Genomic DNA, 19006 nt, shown 5'->3' with positions numbered 1-19006 from the left:
GGAGGAGTTGGTGGTGTTTGCGGGTGGCGTTTTTGAGAGCAGACATGTTTTCGTCGGTCTGTTTGAGGTGCCAAGTCTTCTCGAGGGTGCGGCATTCTTTTTTGGAGTCTTTGAGGTCGGGGGTGAACCAGGAATTTTTCTTGTGGCTGTTTCTGTTTGCTTGGGTCTTCAGGGGGGCCAGGAGGTTGGCGCAGTCTGAGATCCAGCTCGTGAGGTTGTTGGCGGCTTCGTTGGGGTCTGTAGTGCTGGTGGGTGGGTTCTGAGAGAGGGTCGATGTGAGTTGTTCCGAGGAGATTCTGTTCCACTGTCTTCTTGGTGGCTGTTGGGCGTGGTGGTGTACGTTGGTTTTCTTGAAGCTGAAGTGGACACAGCTGTGGTCTGTCCAGGAGAGTACGGTGGTGTGGCTGAAAGAGATGTGTTTGCTGGAGGAGAAGATGGGGTCCAGCGTGTGTCCGGCGTAGTGGGTGGGGGTGTTGACTAGTTGTTTCAGTCCCAGGTTGGCGAGGTTGTCCAGTAAGGCGGTGGTGTTGTTGTCGGTGCGATTCTCCAGGTGGAAGTTGAGGTCCCCTAGGAGGATGTAGTTGGTGGACGGGAGTGCGTGTGGGCTGATGAAGTCTGCGATGTCTTCGCTGAACTTTGTGCGTGGTCCCGGTGGTCTGTATATGTGGGTGCCTCTGAGGGTGGTCTTGGGGTCGCTGTTGATTGAGAAGTGGAGGTGCTCGGCGTCGGGCAATGAGTTGTCGGTGTAGGTTGAGATGCGGATGGAGCTCTTGTGGGCGATGGCGATGCCTCCTCCGGTGCGGTTGGTACGGTCTTTCCTGATGATTTTGTAGCCGTCGGGGATGGCTATGGCGATGTCGGGTGCCGAGGAGGGGTTCATCCAGGTCTCGGTGAGGAAGGCGATGTCCGGGTTTGTAGAGTCGATGAGGTTCCACAGTTCGATGGCGTGCCTGTGGATGGATCTGGTGTTGACCAGGATGCATTCGAGGTTGTTTCCGGGCGAGTCGTTCCTGTTGGGTGTGGTGTGAGTTCGTAGGCAGGTGAAATGGCAGTTGCGGCAGGTGAAGGGTCCGTGGGTCCGCTTCGGGGTGGCGCGGCAGCAGCCCGGCGTGCGGCCGGGGTTGAGAGCGGTGAGGAAGGCGGAGTTGTGGGTCAGGCGGGGGAGGTGGGGGTCGCGGGGGCCAGGGGTTGTGGCGCTAGGCGCGGTCCAGGCGCGGACGGGCGCAGACGGGCTTGCCTTAGGTGCGCCTTCGGCGCGCCAGCGGCGCGCCCACTGCGCGCGGCCGCCATTTAAGGGTAGCCGGGGAGGAGGGGTCAGCTGGGAGGTGGGAGGCGGGGGAAACTGGAGGCGGGAAAAGAGCGGCGAGGAGGCCTGGAGGCCTGGGGAAAGAAAACGCGGCAAAAGGCGGCGAAGCAGCGGCGGTAAAAGAACGGCGAGAGGCCAAGAAAAAACTCTAAAGGGAGGGGCTGAGAAGAGAAGAGGGAGGACGGCGGGGGGGGCACACGGCACTCAGGGGCACTCAGGCGCACTCAGGGGCACACGCACGGGATACACGGGGAAAAAGAGGAATCCAGTCAGTCCGTCACACAGGCACTCGGGGGTACACGGGCAAAGAAGGGCACACTCGCACACACTCACAGGAGGAGAACGGAGAGGAGGGCAGTCAGGGACTGGTGTCGCTGTGTGAGCAGGGGAGCGACCTACCCGAGGGTCAGTGGTCGCTACCTCTGCCTCGCAGCGGCCGCCATTTAAGGGTAGCCGGGGAGGAGGGGTCAGCTGGGAGGCGGGAGGCGGGGGAAACTGGAGGCGGGAAAAGAGCGGCGAGGAGGCCTGGAGGCCTGGGGAAAGAAAACGCGGCAAAAGGCGGCAAAGCAGCGGCGGTAAAAGAACGGCGAGAGGCCAAGAAAAAACTCTAAAGGGAGGGGCTGAGAAGAGAAGAGGGAGGACGGCGGGGGGGGGGCACACTGCACTCAGGGGCACTCAGGGGCACACGCACGGGATACACGGGGAAAAAGAGGAATCCAGTCAGTCCGTCACACAGGCACTCGGGGGTACACGGGCAAAGAAGGGCACACTCGCACACACTCACAGGAGGAGAACGGAGAGGAGGGCAGTCAGGGACTGGTGGCGCTGTGTGAGCAGGGGAGCGACCTACCCGAGGGTCAGTGGTCGCTACCTCTGCCTCGCAGCGGCCGCCATTTAAGGGTAGCGGGGAGGAGGGGTCAGCTGGGAGGCGGGAGGCGGGGGAAACTGGAGGCGGGAAAAGAGCGGCGAGGAGGCCTGGAGGCCTGGGGAAAGAAAACGCGGCAAAAGGCGGCGAAGCAGCGGCGGTAAAAGAACGGCGAGAGGCCAAGAAAAAACTCTAAAGGGAGGGGCTGAGAAGAGAAGAGGGAGGACGGCGGGGGGGGGCACACGGCACTCAGGGGCACTCAGGCGCACTCAGGGGCACACGCACGGGATACACGGGGAAAAAGAGGAATCCAGTCAGTCCCTCACACAGGCACTCGGGGGTACACGGGCAAAGAAGGGCACACTCGCACACACTCATAGGAGGAGAACGGAGAGGAGGGCAGTCAGGGACTGGTGGCGCTGTGTGAGCAGGGGAGCGACCTACTCTTCTCTAATTTTGTTAATGACGCATTTACTTCGGGTAGTCTTTCCTCCTCACCCTTGGTTTCTGTGGGACAAAACTCAATTTGCAAATTTCTGCTAGGGCAGAGAAATCGGACCATTTCTTCTGAAGTGTCTGCATTGTCGGGTTCTTCCCATTTTTTTAAGAGATTTATATGGTAAATCTGGGTTTTCGGTGGATTGGTTGTGATTTCAATCAGATAGGTAACAGGAGAAACGGCGCGTATAACCCGATATGGACCCTGCCATTTTGCAATCAATTTTTGGTCAGAGGTGGGACGCATTATTAGAACCTGATCTCCTGGTTGTAGAACCCTTAACTTACTTCCTCGGTCATAATACTGTTTCTGGGTTTGTTGAGCTTGCTCCATATTTTGTCTCACTGTTTCCCACAAACTTTGGAGTTGAGATCGTAAGTTATGAGCATATTCTAATAATGGTCTCCCACCCTCTTCTGCCTCCTCTTCCCATGTCTCAATGGCCATATCTAAAAGGGACCGAGGTTGTCTTCCAAAGACGAGCTCAAATGGGCTATACCCTGTTGAGGCCTGTTCATGGGTTCGTATGGCGTATAATACTAAGGGTAATTTCTGCTCCCAATCTCTTCCTGAGTCCTGTACCACTTTTCTCAATAAGGTCTTTATGGTTCGGTTGTACCGTTCCACCAAACCATCTGTCTGTGGATGGTACACCGAAGTTCGAATTTGAGTAATACCCAATGTCTTACATACCTGCTTCATAAGAGTGGACATAAAGGGGGTTCCCTGGTCTGTGAGTATTTCGTGTGGAAAACCCACTCGAGAGAAAACGTTTATCATTGCTTGGGCAACGGTTTTGGTTGTCATACTTTTGAGAGGGACGGCCTCAGGATATCGGGTGGCATAATCAACCATAACCAAGATATACATATGACCTTTCGTTGAGGGTACTAGGGGTCCAATTAGATCCATCCCCATCCTACTAAAAGGGATGTCTATGATGGGAAGAGGTAGTAGAGGTGCTTTCTTAGGTCTACCCGGTTCAGTAAGTTGACATCGGGGACATTGGGCACAATACTTGCGTATGTTGGCGAAAACCCCTGGCCAATAAAACCGCCTAAGGAGGTACTCTTCGGTCTTTTCCCGCCCAAAATGACCCCCACCTGGTTGACTATGCGCCAAAGTCAGGACGTGTTCTCTATAATGCTCGGGTACCAATAGTTGCTGTTTATGTTCCCCTGTACGAGTGGTAGTTATTCTGTATAAGAGTTTTTTTTAAATTAGGAAGTAGGGACCCACCTCCTCGGTCTCTTCCGTTTTTGCGGACTTCCAAGCTTGTGTGAGGGAAGGATCTTCTCTCTGTAGCTGACGGAAACTGATAGGTGCCTCATGTATTTCGGCAATAAGGCCAGGCTTTTGTACTTGTATCTCTTTTCCCCAGTGATTTGCTTTGACTGCTCGTTTTTCTCTACGTGATAACTTTCGACGAGTTATAGGGCATTCAATAACACTGTTAGAAAAGGGAGCTTCCCTCCACCAGTCCTGGGTCTTCTTGGATGTTCTAACATGATCTAGGATTTCTTGGAAATGTTCGTAATCAGTCCCGATGATACATTCCTCAATCAATTCAGTCATTATTCCCATGGGTAGGACATCTCGGTAATTTCCCCACTCCACTGTTAGTTTATATAAGGGGTATCGCTCTTTGTCTCCATGAATACAACAAATATTTACCCATCGTTCTACGTCCTCGTCTGATAGGTTTACGATATCTTTCCTCACTACGGATTGGCTACACCCGGAATCAATAAGAGCCCATACTGGCTGTCCATTGATGGTTATAATCTGTTTAAACTTCAGGTTACCTTGTCCTGTACACAGTACCCTTCTCCGGGTGACTCCTATCTTCATGGGCTCACCAGGATCTTGTTTTCTAGGACACACGCGGGCGATGTGTCCCCATTCGCCACAGTTGTAACATTGGGGACCTGATATCTGAGGATGATCGATTAGTCTGCGTGGAATAGGCTCCTCAGGAGGGGTTCTGGGAATGCTTTTAGGGTTGGATAGCCCTGGCTTTAAGCTGGGTCGGGGTGGTACATTCCTTATATCCACTGAGCGATGATAAGCACACGCTAAGTCGATCGCCATGTCAGTATTTACTTTGGGATGTTGGCGAATCCAGTGTTTGGTAGCTGTGGGCAAGGCATCTAAATATTGTTCAAGAACGATTGTTTGGATCACTTCCTCTCTGCTATTCCCGGAAGGACCTAACCATTTCAAAGGTAAGTCTTTTACACGATAATAAAAGGTTCGGGGTTCCTCATTTGGTCCCCATTTGATTTTCCGGAATTTGACCCTATAATATTCGGTGTCATGCCCAACACGTTCTAATATACTAGTCTTTATCTCTTGGTATGGCGTAGTACCCCCCGGATTTGCCGCTTGATATGCTGCTTGTAATATCCCTGTAAGAAGCGGTGCGACATACTGACCCCATCTATCCTCAGGCCATTGGGCAGACGAGGCCACTCTCTCAAAATTAGTAAAGAAGGACTCGGGGTCTTCACCTTCTTGATATTTCTGTAACACAGAACTAGGTACGTTTGGATGAACCTTACTGACAGCAATAGTTTCGGTTAATTTTTTCATAGCCGTCTCGTGGACCAGTTGATTGTTTGCGAGGATTGATGCCTGGCTTTTCAAAGCCGACTGTAATGCTTCCCTATCCTCCTTTGCTTCGCGTTGGTGTGCCTCCCATACCAACTGCAAATGTCTCTGGCCTTCCGCTAGTTGTTTTATCATATCTTCCAGCGAGGGAGTGTCACTCATTATGTATACTGTTCGGGCGTCGGGAAGGGGTTCAAAATCCCACTTCTGACACCACTGTGACAGGCCGAACAGTATAAACACAATGGAGAGGTGGTGATAGTGCTTATTTAAGTGGTTTATTAAACAAATGAAAATGGTGAAGTACATAGAATGTCTATTTTAAGGTAATGTTGATTTTTCTCTCAATTAGGTTCTCGAGCAATATAGTCCCGGTTTGCTTAATGTCCTCTGGTCTTTGTTTTCTCTTTCAGATGCAGTCCTGGTGTGTTCACTCAGGTGGATCCAGAAAAGTACCGGAAATAGAAGGATAGAAAATACTGGGGTAAGTATGGGTTTTGTATAACCTGTTTCCACTCTCTCTCTCTCTCTCTCTCTGACTGGGGAAATAGGGTAAACAAAATAAGGATGGGGTGTGTTGGTGAACGGTTGTGGAATGACCTGACTGGCGTCCAGACGTAGTGAGGGGAAAAAGTGTCTCACATGCAGTGGCCCAGGTGCTCTCTTTCCCGTCCCTCCTTTTCCCCTCCTTTATATCCCCTCCCCAGTCCCTTATAACTTTGTGCCCCTTTCTGGAGTCCAAAAGGACCGTACCTTGCTTAGCCACGACCCTCCAGGGCCGTGGCTGGCGTTATGGCGGTCCTCCGGTCTATCTCCTCTTCCCGGGGTGTCCAGGGTAGATTCCTCGTTCCCTCCTGGGTCTCCGCGTCCTCTCGTCCTCGATGGTCCTCTCTTAGAGTAGTCCTCCTCCTTTGGTCTCTCCTCTTCCCCCAGGGTTCCTTTCTCCTCGTCTGTTCTCCTTTCCCGATCCTCTGTCGATCGCGCTCCTTCTCTTCGGTCCTGTGCGTCCTCTTTTTCAGCTCCCCTCTGCCGGGAAACCATACAGGTTTCCTTGGCAACGGCCGCGCGGCGGCCTCGGTCCCGCTGCGTTTCCCCGGCAACGGGGAAACGCGGAAATGACGTATCGGAGCCTTCCGATACGTCATTTGAATTACTCGGTGCCGGGCATACCCGGTCACAGTAAGGTAACGAGGTACCTGTGTCATGGTATTAGGTAGGACATGTGAGACCTTACTCATAGGGTTGCTCGATAAGACAGTCACAGGTTTTACCGAGCCTCTTAGTTTTCCACCTGCTCAGAAGTTCCTGAATCTGACATAGTTCCTGCGCCCACTTCTTTCTTAGAAGTAGTGGATTTATTTGTACATTCTCGAGCAAAATATCCAGGTTTGCCACAATACAGACAAAGATTCAACTTCCTTCTATGCTCCTTCTCTTCCTTGGACAAGGGTCCTCTCAGTCCTCCAATTTGCAGGGGTTCTGAGGAGTCGTGATTAGAAGTGGTTGGTTCTTTCCTTTCTGGCTTAACCACCACTATTCGAGTCTCACCTAGTGATTTCTCACCTCTTATTTCTGCCAAACGGTTATCTAAAGGAACCACCAGGTCAATAAACTGTGAGCACTCACTGGGCAGATCGGCTAGCTGGGATAGAACATCCTTAAGTTTGCCACGAAGGCCTCGATAGAAGATAAAAGTGTGCTTTTCTTCAGGCCACCCAGTCTCAGCAATTAGGCCAATAAAGGAGGTGATGTAAGTTAACAAGTCTTTATTTCCCTGCCGTAGACTCAGCAACTCATTGTTGCTGGCTTGAATAAACAAATGTGTAGTGAAAAGCCTTCGCATGGATTCGTTATAGCAAGCAAAGTCATTGAGCAATGGATTGTTCTGTTCTACTAGGGGAACAGGCCAGGTTGTGTTGTTTCCTCCTAGATGAGATAAGAGATTATAAATGCCACCTTGGCTGCATCATTTTGGAAGTCCATTGGACAGCAGAGAAATTGTAAGTGACATTGGTTCATAAAGGTTTGGTATTTGGCACTGTACCCAAAAAAACGCTCAGGGGGAGCTAATGGAACTGGGGTAGGTGTGGTGACAGTCATCTGCATGGGTTGTGTAGGGGAAGATAAACGTGGGTTAGTACTATGGCCAAAGGAGGTATATTGAAAACGAGGTGGATGTACAATGGTGGTTCATGCCTTGTATCTAGTGTCTTCCCATGAACAATCCTTGGGCTTTTGCATATGTAACTTGTAACGCAATTCAGTACTTTCAAGTCGAAGGACTGACACCTCCTGCTGTAAGCCCTGGAGGGTCCTTGTGATATCTGCCAAAGAAGGAGAGTCCTTGTCAGGTGGCATCGCATGCTTAAAGGATTTGGTGGACTCATCTAGGGATTCCATCGCCCACGCAGCCCTGAATGTTGTGGCTTGGCTTTTAAGTTGGGGCACGGCCACTCACCTGAAAACCAGGCTGTCTGCTGGGGCAATGATTTTAATCCCAACATCCTAAGGCACCTCTTGGTGCTTTGGTTTGCGCCAAGAGACCCAGCAGGTGCCCCAAAAGGGAAGGGGATTTGGAAAAAGAGAGAAAGAAACACTGAACTCCTTTTCACCAGGTCCAGCCGGGTGTGGTTCTTCAGGTTATGGAGGAATGTCAGTGGAGCCCCTGGAAGTTGCTTTTCTGTGATGGCATTTAAAGGAAGGCCATGTAGAAAGCTTTCTTGCTGATTCTGTACTGCATAAATACTTTACACATTGCCACTAGTTAACCCCTTCAATGCGGGCGTCGGCCACTGGCCGACGCCCGCACTACCTCCCTGGTGCGGGTCACGACCAGTGGCCGACACCAGGGAGGGGGTTAATAAATCTGCACCAGAGGATTTTTCATATTTTTTTTTTGTCCCAGGGAGACACGGAAGCTTCCGTGTCTCACCCCCACCCGCCCCTTTGTGACATCAGCGCGCCGCGAGGCGCGCTGACGTAACAAAGTTGATTTCCCCATCGGAGCAGGAAGCAGCCTTGCGGCCGCTTCCTGCTCCTATGGGGAAAACGCCCTTCCACACGTTCGGGAAGGCCTCGTAAGAAAGGGGAGACTCTCCCCTTTCTTACGAGGCCTTCTGAAACTGTTTCCTGGCCCCCGATCGCAGCATAAGAAAGGGGAGAGTCTCCCCTTTCTTCCAAGGCCTTCTGAAAGTGTTTCCTGGCCCCCGATCGCAGCTGTGCCACTAGACGCCAGGGATTTCACTTGGGGGGGTCGGCCCCCTCGGAAAACGAACCGCCCCCCCCCCCCCCGGGGGCATTTTTTCTTTTTTTTTTAAGGTAGGTGCCCCCTGGTGGGGGCCCAGGGGCAAAAAAAATTTTTTAAAAAAAAATAATTGACAGGGGGAAATTTTTTTTTTTGTTGTTGTAGGGTTTCCCTGGGGGCCTTCCTCATGTAAGGACCAACATTGACCGTTGTGTGATCTATTCCTGTCGCGGGAACCAGGCCTACCCACACAAGTGAAGTACCGTTTTTTTTCAGGAGACTTGGGGGAATGCTGGGTGGAAGGAAATTTGTGGCCCCTATCAGATTCCAGAACTTTCTGTCACCGAAATGAGAGGAAAAAGTGTTTTTTGGCCAAATCTGGATGTTTGCAAAGGATTCTGGGCAACAGAACCTGGTCAGAGCCCCACAAGTCACCCCATCTTGGATTCCCCTGGGTTTCTAGTTTTAAAAAATGTGCTGGTTTGCTAGGTTTCCCCAGGAGCCAGCTGAGCTAGAGGGCAAAATCCACAGGTAGGCACTGTTTTCTATGAAAAAATGTGATGTGTCCACGTTGTGTTTTGGGGCATTTCCTGTCGCGGGCGCTAGGCCTACCCACACAAGTGAGGTATCATTTTTATCAAGAGACTTGGGGGAACGCTGGGTGGAAGGAAATTTGTGTCTCCTCTCAGATTCCAGAACTTTCTGTCACCGAAATGTGAGGAAAATGTGTTTTTTTAGCCACATTTTGAGGTCTGCAATGGATTCTGGGTAACAGAACCTGGTCACCCCATCTTGGATTCCCCTAGGTCTCTAGTTTTCAAAAATGCACAGGTTTGGTAGGTTTCCCTAGGTGACGGCTGAGCTAGAGGCCAAAATCTACTGGTAGGCACTTTGCAAAAAACAGCTCTGTTTTCTTTAAAAAAATGGGATGTGTTCACGTTGTGTTTTGGGGCATTTCCTGTCGCGGCGCTAGGCCTACACACACAAGTGAGGTATCATTTTTATCGGGAGACTTGGGGGAACATAGAATAGCAAAACAAGGGTTATTTTATCTTTCTCTTCATTTTTTTCCTTCCAAATATAAGAGAGTGTGTAAAAAAGACGTCTATTTGAGAAATGCCCTACAACTCACATGCTAGTATGGGTACCCCGGAATTCAGAGATGTAAAAATAACCACTGCTCCTCAAAACCTTATCTTGAGCCCGTTTTGGAAATGCAAAGGTTTTCTTGATACCTATTTTTCACTCTTCATATTTCAGCAAATGAATTGCTGTATACCCAGTATAGAATGAAAACCAACTGCAGGGTGCAGCTCATTTATTGGCTCTGGGTATCTAGGGTTCTTGATGAACCTACAAGCCCTTTATATCCCCGCAACCAGAAGAGTCCAGCAGACATAACGGTATATTGCTTTCAAAAATCTGACATCGCAGGAAAAAGTTACAGAGTAAAACATAAAGAAAAATGGATGTTGTTTTCAGCTCAATTTCAACATTTTTTGGCGTGGATTGCTTATGTGGACAAAAAGTTATGAAGGCTTAAGCGCGAACTACCCCAAATAGCCAAAAAAGGGCTCAGCACTGGGGGGGGAAAGGCCCAGCAGCTAAGAGGTTAAGCCTCTCAGCTACGTGCCATAGTTACCAGGAAGTTTAACACTGGTCAATTTATTGACTTTAATGCTTCACCTGGGCAAGGATTTGTTCAAGGTGGCTCGTTTCCTCCCTTAAGTGATAAGATAACCCAATTTCTCACATTTATTTTTCATGTTGTTGGACTTTTTAGGGTTTTGGGCTAGAAGTGTTTTAAAATGTACACATATTTTTTGTTGTTTTTGTTTTCAATTTCTGAAATATGTTTTTTCTTTTTCTTTAAATATAGTAACGTTTGTTTGAGAAACAATGCCCAGATTATGAAATAAACATGTAATTTTTCAATTTTTTACATTTTAATTGCTATGAATGTAAAATTAGGGTTTAGATTAGCATAAAGATACATTTTGATGACTAATCCATATAGTAAATGATATTATTACTTTTATAGGTTTTATTTTTTAAGGAATTTTAGTTTGCTATGTTCTAACTTTCATAATTAATACATTACTGATACTTTTATTGTTCTTTATTTATTTCTTTTTTTTCCAATTTTTCTCTAATGTTGATTTGTTTACAGAGTGAATAATAAATTAGACCCCAAGACATGTTTTACAATATTTTTTATTTTGAAATGGGAAATAGTAAATATGACCCTGCCACCTAGAGTTCAACACGTTCCCCATTTTGCTCAGTTTGAAGTGGGAACAACATTTTTAATCTCCCCCTCTTAGAGTCAAACACTTATGCCAATATTGTTTAGCTTGGAGTGGCAATGACATATCTGCCCTCCAGTCCAACGGTTTTTCCAATGTTTTTTAGTTTGGAGTAGAAATAGAAATCTGACGCCACATCCCATCCCCCCTGATCCTAGAGTCCAACACTTTCCCCAGTGCTGCTCAATGTGGCATTGGAAAAGTAAATATAATCCTCGATGTCCTCCACTTTTCCTAGTGGTGCTTGTTTTGAGTGGAAATATTATATTCAAACTTTAAACCATATTCCAATGTGTTCCCCCATGTTGCTCAGTTTGCAGTGAGAATATTATACTTCTCCTCCTAAAGTCCAACCTTTTACTGAATGTTGCTTAGTTTGGAGTATTAATAGCAATTGTAACCCAGAAGAACCAAATACTTTCCCAAATTGTATTTAGTTTGGCGTTGGGTTGTAATTCCGATGTCCCCAGAATCTAACACTTTCACTTATTTTGCAATGTTTGAAGTGGGCGTAGTAAATCGGACTCTTTCAGAGTGCAACACTTTCATTAATGTTCCTTAGCTTGGAGTTTGAATAGTAAATCTGAGGTCCCTCCCAGAGTCCAACATATTCTCCAATGTTGCTTAGTTTAAAGTGTGTACATTAAAACTAACCCTGCAGAATCAAATATTTTCCTAAATGTTGCTTAGTTTTGTGATGAGATAGTAAAACTGACTTCCTCCTCATAGCCAACACTTTCCCTAATGTTCCTTATTCTTGAATGGGAATACTAAATCTGCCCCCAGAGTCCAATCTTCCCTTAATGGTGCTTAATTTGAAATGGGAATAGCAAATCTTACTCTCCCCAAACTTTTTCTAAGATTTTGAACCTGCACCTGGACCTTTGGTGATGGTTCTAAATGTGACCAGATAGCAAAAATCCAAAACTTGGGGCTAAAACTGCTCTGAGTGCATTGCCCGTCAGCCTGACTTCACAGCAGATTCAAAAAACGACTTCTAATGATTCGATTTTTGCCATTTTGGTATCAAATAATGTTTTAAAATGTATTCTGCTTTTCTACATTGATGTGAGATATGTCTTATGTTGTGTTAGTATTGTATTACTTTTTGTATGCTGGATAAATACTTTACACATTGCCTCACATTAAGCCTGACTGCTTAGGGACTAGAGGGTTAAGCACAGATTAATTTAGTGACTTTTGTGGTTCACCCTGACTGGGATTGTGGCTATTTCGTTTAATAGATGCCAGGGCATGTAACCTGATCAAAGAGTTTATAAAGCCCAGTGTAGCTGTATTATAGCTCCTAACTGAGCATGGTCATAAGGTTGAAGACCTGCATCTCCTTTAAGGAGGTCTAATGCTGAGAATGTATCATGTAATGAATTCACTTTTTAGAGAGTATGTGCATAGCTGATAATTCTATAAAAATGTTTGTATGTTTTCTTTATCTATCTGTCAAATTCTTTCAGTAGCATCTCGTTCTAACCATTTATTCCATTCATTATACATGACATATATTCCTGTTACTATAAATCATTTAGTTCACATCATTTATATATAGTGGGGAAGGGTCCAGGAGGAAATCCATATCTCCTTTAATTAATGACAAATGATCCTTCCAAGTGGGGAGACAGGAATATTCAAACCACAGTTGGCATTGCTTATCCACACTCTATGCACCCGAAGCCCAGGAAGACAGCAGCTCAGTGAAGTTGTTCCCAATCTTCCTGCCTCGGACAACACAAAAAGGCCAGTTACAAGGCCAAGTGGCAGAGTTGCTGCCAGCTTCCCTTAGGAGGACTGGGTTATCAAACTCATCAGGCAAGCCCCACTACAATATACACCTAGGCCCCCTAAAAAAGGCATGCCTCAGCAACATGCAGTAGCAATGCAGTTAGCCTTTCCAAGGGGGTCAGAGGCAGTTGAATCTACTGGGTACACTTCATCAACCGAAACTACCACCAGAGGAGCAGCAACAACACCTGGGTGCCAGGGCAACTGAAGAATTTCCCTGAATCAGGGCAATCAATCTACTGGGAATTGCCCAAAAGTAAATCCAGCAATGATAGTCACAGCCCAACTCACGTAAGGGGGCACAAGGGATCACTTTAGTCCAAATAGTGCAGGCACACCAGCACATACCGCAAGCTGTTTCAAGAAATGAGCAAACTTTACAGTCCGCAGAGCCTGCAGAACTATCCACCGCCACGAGCAACAGGGTGCCAGCCAATTTTTCAGTGGCAATTACAACTAATAACGTTTCTCCCTAAAACAGATGCCCCTTTAATGCGTAGAACTCCTGGTAGCCTGCTAGGGGCTAGACAGGCCTCGCCACCCATCAGACAGGCTTCAACTGAGTTAGTAGAACAGAACTCTCTGGAACTAATTTTCATCCCAAGCTACACTCCAAAAGGACCTATAGACACCTTAGACAGAGGAACCTTACTACAGCTCTTTAGGCATGTCCCAGCACTTAGGCATATTTCCTCGGAGGACATCGCTTGGGTTAGGTTTGAGCCACCCTTTCCAAATGGTACCGGAGATGTCACAAAAACATTCTGGAAAAGGGCAGCTCAGAGAGATGTGGTATGGGCCAAAAGAGAGTCGTTCATAGAATGGGGCATTAACGTATATATCCCCCCACTTGTCAAATACCTGTTTGTTTTACTAAACACCATCCCCAGGGAAATGCCGAAAATAGTCTTAAGAGGATCAAGTGGGAGGAAGAATGGCTGGCTCTCCATAACAGCGGCCTTGCAGACCTTAACTATAGTTTGTACACAGAACAGAAGAGAGGTGGTCCAGGTCATACACTCAGTCTCACAATGTTTGCAGAGGGAGCAGGAGTTCCACGCACTGGATGGAAAGAGCCATAGGCCCTAGCATTGAAAAGGTGCAGTGCACTACTCCCTGCAGTCAACAAAATCCTTGTCAATGTTGTTGTGGAATGTGGCAGGCTTTAGAAAAATTGCTAGGTCCAGGAGAGCATGGGCTTACTTAAACTCAAATGATATTATTATCTTAGGGCAAGACGGGTGCTCTGTAGAGCTCATCATGTGCACAAATAAATGCCCACAAGTGACACAGCGGCACAGATAATAAGCGATAGAAGATCCCTTAAGAAAATAATTTGGGAGAACAAGGTGGCAAAAGATCTAAAAGAATAGGAAACATTATTTCATCTATTTAAGGACTCAATCACGCCCGATTCTGGGAGCACGTAAACAAGTTAAAGAGTAGCAATGGTCCAAAGGAAAATGGCGTCCCAAAGGCTGCAGGGGTCATTCACGTCACAAACCTGTACACAGCCACCCAGTCAGATTTTGGCATGATCAGCAGCAAATCTGAGACGCCCAAGTATAGATTTTCTCCTCACCATGAAGCACCCTCCTCGGAGGCAAAAGAAATTCCAGAGTCCAAAGAAGCCCCCGGGTCAGATCAGACAGTTGCTTCTGATAAAGAAAAAAGGGCAGAATTAGATCACATCTCCACCAGAGAGACAGAAAATGTCATAAAGACTATAAAGAAGGATGGTGCACCATGTCCCAATCGTCTGCCAGCTTCCTTGTTCAAATACTCCCCAACGGACTGGGCAAAGGGGTTCTCCCTGCTCTTCAATATTGCGTATCAGTAAACTGCAGTCTCAGTCTCCTGGAGAGGGTCCATACGCTGTACACTTTACAAAAAGTGAGATCGCAAAGTTGCCCCAAACTATCATTTAATAGCTTTCTTGGATGTAGAGGGGGAAAGGTCTGCCTGCATGTTGCTGGACCACCTAGAGGCTTGGGTCCAGGAGTGTCAAATCCTGACATTTCTTCAATCTGGCTTCAGACTTGGGGCCTCAACAGTGGACAAAATTGTGGCGCTCTCATGCCTGCAGCAGCAAATGGTTAAAAACAACCATTTTCCGTTATTCTGCTGCTTTATGAATGACAGTGTGGCTTTCAATAGGGTTGATCGTGACACCCTATGGAGGAAGTTGACAGCATCCTCATGCTGTTCCTAAGCGCTACCATTTCACTGTAAACACACACATGGGTTCAAGTAACAACTGGTCCTGGCACAATGACTCAGAAAATAGAAACAGATAGAGGCAGGGCTACGTACCGGCCACACTGCTGTTTAATTTGTATGCAGCAGATTTAGGGAAACACTTGGAAGCTAGCTATTTGGTCCCACCGAAGATTGGCCCCACAAAGCCTCAAATCAAAAATTGGCTTACAGAGGGCACTAAACACCTTGAACACATTTAACATAGCCAACCACTACAAGTAAATCAGGGAAAAACAAAGGTCCTCATTTTCAGAAGGTATAAAAACACAAAGATCATAACATAGCAACTCGGAAGTCACAGCCAGAAAGTACAACTATCTTTGGTTGTAGTTTACCTAAAATAATCTGGCAGGAAAACAAAAAAGTGCTATTAGAAACAAATCTGCTGCAATGACATAGGGGATAGTCCAACTGAATAACCAATTAAGAAGCGCTTTAGCAGCCCCAATATTGAGGGTAACAAAGGCAACTCTACTGCGGGGCCTGCTGTATGGCAATCTGGCATAACCTAGATCCTTAGAAGATACTATGGGCCAGATGTATCAAAAAAACAAATTGCATTTCTTAAATAGCAAATTTTAAGAAATCGCTATTTAAGAAATACAAAATGGTATGTATGATTTTTGCGATTCGCTAATAGCGATTTCTTAAAATTCGCAAATGCTATTACCGAATCGCAAATAGAGAATACAACTCCATTTGCACCTATGGGCCTGCTGCGAATGGTTTTGCATTTCCTAAATTGCGAATTCCAGTTAGGAATTTGCAATTTAGGAAATGCAAATCCCAGTGTGCTGGGGGCCTAAGGCCCCCTCTGCTGCACCCCAAACATATTTTTACAGACATGTGAAGCACACACATGCCTTAGGGGCATGTGTGCGCTACATGTCAATTTTAAAAATGCATTTAAAATGCATTTTTTAAATTTGCACATGGTTACCACGAAACTTTTGTTGGTGGTAATTGCATTTCCTAAATGCCCAATTTGCATTTAGGAAATGCTTGATACATGTGCTTAAGAAATCGCAAATAAGGATTCCTTATTTGCGATTTCCTATTTAGAGAATCGCAATTTGCGATTCTCTAAATGGGGGTCGCAATTTTAAGGAATCGCTATTTTGGCGATTCCTTAAATTTGCACTGTGAATGCCTTTCATACATTCTGAAAGGCATTTTTGCATTCGCAAACGGACTAATTTTGCGATTCGCACCATTTGCAAATGCAAAATCGTTTGATACATCTGGCCCTATATAACAAGCACTTTACAGAGTGTACCAAATATCCTACAACAACCTAAATATGTTCATCACGCCAGACTAAGATTGGAGCTGGGTCTCGTGTCACAGAAGGTAGACTGCTAAGCATCCATCTTGAAGTATTACATCAGTCTCAGGAAGGGAAATATGCAGTCTTTAAAAAGCTACTTGAGACTTATTTTTTAAACTCCTGGAAATCCCTGGTATAGGCATGTAAATGATGCACTTAGAACTTTCAAAATTCAGGTGGCAGAAACTTTTTCTTTTATAACCTGGAAAACAAAAATTAACAGAAGATCAAAGGAAATCTCAAGAAAACAAGACTCACTGACCATCCACTCTCCTTCAGTAGTGCCAGATCTAAATGATTCCTATTTGGTTGTAGCCCCTCAGTCATATCTTTTAGAGTCAATAAACCTGGAATTCTGATGGCAAATTCATTACATGCGAACATTAGTCTTAACAATCAAGGACCTTAACCTCTCTTGGCCCACACATAAGGACCTAAAAGCCTTTGCTCCTATCAATATGAAAGTTGGTGACATCTTTTATGCTGCTGCCTCTCTTTAGCCTCTCAGAGGAGACAGTTAATTAAACCAGTAGCTCTGGTCTTGGGGGCGTGCACTTGTTTGGAGGCATCTCTCAGCTCCTTCTAACACTCGGTGGTTTGGGCCTTGGCCACATGTGCAAAACATGTTACAGCATTAAGGCGGCAGCTCACCCGGTCAGTAGGGGTGGGTTGCATGGAGCATGGTATGTTAGGAGTATGACAAGAACTCTCTGAGAACACAGATATCTTGTAGCTGAATGTCACCTGCACAAGCAATTGTGTCACCTATGCATACATTTTTTACACTGCTGCCTCACTTTGACCTCCTAGAGTAGGCAGTTAATGAAACTAGTAGTTTTGGTCTTGGGGGTATGCACTTGTTTTGAGCCAGTTAGCATCTGTCCCTCACACTCAGTGGTCTGGGCCTGGGCCAGATGTGAAAATATTGTTGCGGCATTAAGATGGCTATCCTCCCAATCAGTGGAGGTGGCTAGCATGGAGCACAGAGGCTGAAGAGAAGGACAACAACTCTCTGAGAAACCCGGGTCACAGACAGTCTCGTAGCCGAAGGTTACTTGCACAAGCTCTTTTAGCCCTTAATGTATAATATAATTAAGCAACAGTAGATAACTCAGCAGGTGGAGTAATATAACTCACTAAGTTGTACAGTGTAGGCAATTACATAAGTGGTAAGACCAATGTGGTAAGACCGGCAAAATATACTCAGTTGTGATTTATGTGTCTAGATAATGGCTTTTTTATTTTTTGTTTGTTTTTAGTTTTTTTTATTATTGTATTGGTTGTAATTAACTGAACAATAAAGCTGACAACGACAATGACATTTTATGTAATAACAACTGCAGGTATGTATCTTTTATACCGGGATCCGGGTGCTCAATTTTTGGATCAGGGGTGTTGGAAAGGAAGAAATGCATGCAAGTATTTGAATCATAGCACCATGAAGCTAAGCCATCAGTGGAGAATTGTGAAGAATTGTAAGTTCCACTTTGGATCCTATAATTTATTTCAAAGCCTGATATGTTTATTTGTTGATGCTAATTGGTAAACAGTGCTAAATCGACCTTGCATATATAGGATTTGGTTTGCTTTTTGCAGGTTTTCGTAGTTCCAAATTCCAGAGAGATAGTCTGTGGGATAGTTTCATTCCGAAAAGTAATTTATTTGGGTATATTGCATGCACAGAATAGCTTCTTTTTACCCTCAACATGCCAATGTATGGTTCCCTGAGTACCATTTTCATCATTAGTTTAATTCCAATACTCATATTTGTGTATTGCCAAATTCTGGAGTTGTGGATGTTGTGAAAAATTGAAAACTGAGGAATGGGGCCTGTTCTTACTCTGACTCTGAAAATAAGGGAATTTTGTTAAAAAACTTGGGTGACTATTAAGAAGTAGAGCTTCACAATGCTCCCACTGCTTGTAACTGTATAGTATTATGGGATACCTCGTTTGACGTTTGTAACAGTGTGCATAATAATGAAAACAATGCATTTCTTTGTAATTCACTGCATTTCAATAGGGATCTTCATTATTTAGGGTTGTATACATCTGTAAATCAGTTGTCACACAAGTCACAGACTCAGTGTCCCAGTTCTCTGACATAGAACCAGGAATAATCACATCATTAATGAAGACTTTCAACACAGATGCCTAATGCAATGACTCGTGGGTCCCATAACCTGAAAGGGAAATCTTTCTCAAATTATACCCTCACGCACAGGATAAACTGTAATATTTGCAGGTAGGGATCTCATCAAGCTCTATTGGAAAAAAGATGCAGTTGAAGCTCATGAACAGGGTTGTGAAACAGTTCTTTCAGGGACGTGATGTCCATTCAGTAGCACCAGAATGACATTCAGCATTATATGCCACATGAAAAGAAACACTCCTTTAGCAATCCAAACATAGGACTATGGTAGTATCAGTTACTTGTCATAAAACCAGTGACAAGCAGTAAGAAATCAGTGCTGTACAGTCACTCGGGAGTGTGGTGAAAAATTATCTAGGCAGAATTCAGATTAATTTTCAAAAGGCATTGTTTCTAAAAAAAAAAATCACCTCTCTCAATGTTGACTCATGCGGGATTTTATAATAAACAACAGTGTTGCTTGTAGATTTGCAACTATAATAAATGCAATGTCAGATTCTTTCATACAATGTGCTATTTGATATAAAGCTTGGGACATGGTAGGCTCAAATATCCTTGGCTGGGTGATTAAGCCATTGATGTTATTGCTCTCTTCTAGGAGTATTACATTCTGAGTAGGGGGAGGCTGAGAGGTTCTACTTT

Source organism: Pleurodeles waltl, chromosome 9 (assembly GCF_031143425.1).
Source record: "Pleurodeles waltl isolate 20211129_DDA chromosome 9, aPleWal1.hap1.20221129, whole genome shotgun sequence".
NCBI classification, from domain to species: Eukaryota; Metazoa; Chordata; class Amphibia; order Caudata; family Salamandridae; genus Pleurodeles; species Pleurodeles waltl.
The sequence above is the reverse complement of the archived record's forward strand: the minus strand, read 5'-3'. Positions refer to the sequence as shown.